This window comes from Carassius auratus, unplaced genomic scaffold (genome assembly GCF_003368295.1).
Source record: "Carassius auratus strain Wakin unplaced genomic scaffold, ASM336829v1 scaf_tig00048196, whole genome shotgun sequence".
Classification (NCBI taxonomy): Eukaryota; Metazoa; Chordata; class Actinopteri; order Cypriniformes; family Cyprinidae; genus Carassius; species Carassius auratus.
Window position 1 is genome coordinate 23,766 of NW_020527067.1, and position 3,894 is coordinate 27,659.

The window sequence follows — 3,894 nt, forward strand, 5'->3', positions numbered from 1 at the left end:
CTAGCAACAGGGCGCAGAGTTTTGCCACTGCAAGCACCACTCACATTTTCTTCAGGAAATGTACCTTCTAGTGTTACTATTACTATTCGCCTTGACAAAACTTTGGCACGCTACTCCTCCCGCATTTTTTGTCACAGACCCATGAATGAGGTGTCAAATCGTGCGGGATATAGAGGAGAGGTGTGCTATGACTTTTCTAAGCAATCGGACTTACGATAATCGTACAGCGGGCGAAGAAAATGTGTGAAAATATCCCATTGACTTAACATTGGAAAAACTATCTGACATCATATCTTTGGATCAGAAAGTCATAGAGGCTTGGGAGAGGGCTCTTTTGACTCGGCCTATCAAGCAGTCCATAAGTAGTGACATAACAACTTCATATCCATGCCCTAGCAACCAATTTTAGCCCCCTAGCAACTGTTTAACTACATTTAAAAGCTGTATCTCAGCAAAAATAACTATATAGAAACACTGGCTTGGGCTTTTTGCATTCAGGCTGGTAAATAATCTTTAAATATCACCCCATAAACTATATAGTCACACCATAGCAACCATATAGAGCACCCTAGCAACCATGTAGCAATATAAATCCTTCTATCTCTGCTTCAAAACATCACACAGGCATCATGGGTGGCTACAGGGCGCAGAGTTTTGCCACTGCAAGCACCACTCACATTTTCTTCAGGAAATGTACCTTCTAGTTAGTGGTGCTTGCCGGAGGCAAGGCATCACTATTATTATCTCACATACTTATTATTCTTATTATTCTTATTCTTCCGTACAAATTTCGGCGCGTAACTAGTCCCGCAGTTTTCGTCACAGACCAACGAAACAGGCGTCAAATCGTGCGGCCTAGTCGGGAATGGTGTGCTATGACTTTTATAAGCGATCGGGCGTACGATGTTCGTACACCGGGCGAAAAACGGGCGAAAAATCGCATAGACAATGCATTGCGGCCAACTTTGACGGATCGTAGCTCCGAGAGAGAATTTCGCAGAAACATGTGAATCACCACATTTGGAGAGGCTATCAGGCTGTGCGCGATCATACCCCGCAATGGGGTATAAGTTGTACCCCTGGGGCGCAAGAGCCCCCCAAAGTTGCCCCATACTAAGCCAATGGTGAGGGATCGCCCATGAAACAATGTGTTTTTCCTACTGTGGGAAATTACATAGGGATTTTGCATTGAACATAACTATGGATCACATAGTCATAGAGACAAGGGGGTGGGCTCATTTGAATCAGGCAACCAATCAGACTCTCAGGATCATTATGAAGCTATCAAGCCACGCCCTAGCAACCATATAGAGCACCATAGCAACAAGCTCCATAGACTTCCATTGAAAAAGATCAAATGAATAACTTTGGATAGAAGTGTCATAGAAACATGAGGGTGGGCTCGTTTGACTCGGGCAGCAAATGGCCAATCATGAATCACCTTCAACACTCATAGCCACGCCCTAGCAACCATTTGGAGCTCCCTAGCGACCAAAGCATAGAGAGATATCTTCAAATCTGAAATATCATAGAAGGCATGGGGGTTGGTTTATATCATATAGCAAGCAGACTTCGGAGTATCATCATTGGCAGCTGCCAGGCCACTCCCTAGCAACCAAACACAGTACCCTAGCAACCGTTTTGCAAGATCTATATCTCTGCATCAGAACATCGTAGAGGCATGGGGGTTGGTTTATATTGGCGAGCAGCCTTTGGAGTATCACCATTGGCAGCTGCCAAGCCACTCCATAGCAACCAAACGGAGTACCCTAGCAACCGTTTTGCACGACCTATATCTCTGCATCAGAACATCGTACAGACATGGCGGTTGGATTTTTTGACTCATGCTAGCACACTGGACTTCCAACATGCTAGTCATGCTAGCAGTGATTAGCTACATGCTAATAGTGATTAGCTAAGTGCTCAAATGGGCTAAGAACTCTATAATAACTACATAGTGACCATCTGTGACAACTACCAACCACCTAGTAACATCATAGCAACCACCCAGGAGACCATAGCAACTGCCTAGCAACCAGCCAAAACACCCTAGCAACCGCCTAGCAACACCTTAGCAACCACCCCAAGTACCGTAGCAACTGCCTAGCAACCACCCAGGTTACCATAGCAACCGCCCTAGCAACCACCCCGGGTACCCTAGCAACCACATAGCAACACCCTAGCAACCACCCCAATTACCCTAGCAACCACCCTGGGTACCCTAGCAACGGCCCTAGCAACCATCATGGGGACCCTAGCAACCGCCCTAGCAACCACCCCGGGTACCCTAGCAACCACATAGCAACACCCTAGCAACCGCCTCGAATACCCTAGCAACCACCCTGAGTACCATAGCAACGGCCCTAGCAACCATCATGGGGACCCTAGCAACCGCCCTAGCAACCACCCCGGGTACCCTAGCAACCACATAGCAACACCCTAGCAACCGCCCCAATTGCCCTAGCAACCACCCTGGGTACCCTAGCAACCGCCCTAGCAACCATCATGGGGACCCTAGCAACCGCCCTAGCAACCACCCCGGGTACCCTAGCAACCACATAGCAACACCCTAGCAACCATCCCGATTACCCTAGCAACCACCCTGGGTACCTTAGCAACGGCCCTAGCAACCATCATGGGGACCCTAGCAACCGCCCTAGCAACCACCCCGGGTACCCTAGCAACCTCATTGCAACACCTAGCAACAGGGCGCCGAGTTTTGCCACTGCAAGCACCACTCACATTTTCTTCAGAAATGTACCTTCTAGTTAGTGGTGCTTGCCGGAGGCAAGGCATCACTATTATTATCTCACATACTTATTATCTTATTATTATTTCTTCCGTACAAATTTCGGCGCGTAACTAGTCCCGCAGTTTTGTCACAGACCAACGAAACAGGCGTCAAATCGTGCGGCCTAATCGGGAATGGTGTGCTATGACTTTTATAAGCGATCGGGCGTACGATGTTCGTACACCGGGCGAAAATACGGGCGAAAAATCCCATAGACAATGCATTGCGGCCAACTTTGACGGATCGTAGCTCCGAGAGAGAATTTCGCAGAAACATGTGAATCACCACATTTGGAGAGGCTATCAGGCTGTGCGAGATCATACCCGCAATGGGGTATAAGTTGTACCCCTGGGGCGCAAGAGCCCCCCAAAGTTGCCCCATTACATAGCCAATGGTGAGGGATCGCCCATGAAACATGTGTTTTCCTACTGTGGGAAATTACATAGGGATTTTGCATTGAACATAACTCTGGATCACATGTCATAGAGACAAGGGGGTGGGCTCATTTGAATCAGGCAACCAATCAGTCTCTCAGGATCATTATGAATCTATCAAGCCACGCCCTAGCAACCATATAGAGCGCCATAGCAACAAGCCCCATAGACTTCCATTGAAAAAGATCAAATGAATAACTTTGGATAGAAGTGTCATAGAAACATGAGGGTGGGCTCGTTTGACTCGGGCAGCAAACGGCCAATCATGTATCTCCTTCAAGACAACCTAGCCACGCCCTAGCAACCATTAAGAGCTACCTAGCAACCCAAAGTATAGAGAGATATCTTAACATCTGAAAGACATAGAAGCATGGGGGTTGGTTTATATTAGCAAGCAACCATTGGAGTATCATCATTGGCAGCTGCCAGGCCACTCCCTAGCAACCAAACACAGTACCCTAGCAACCGTTTTGCAAGATCTATATCTCTGCATCAGAACATCGTAGAGGCATGGGGGTTGGTTTATATTGGCGAGCAGCCTTTGGAGTATCACCATTGGCAGCTGCCAAGCCACTCCATAGCAACCAAACGGAGTACCCTAGCAACCGTTTTGCACGACCTATATCTCTGCATCAGAACATCGTACAGACATGGCGGTTGGATTTTTTG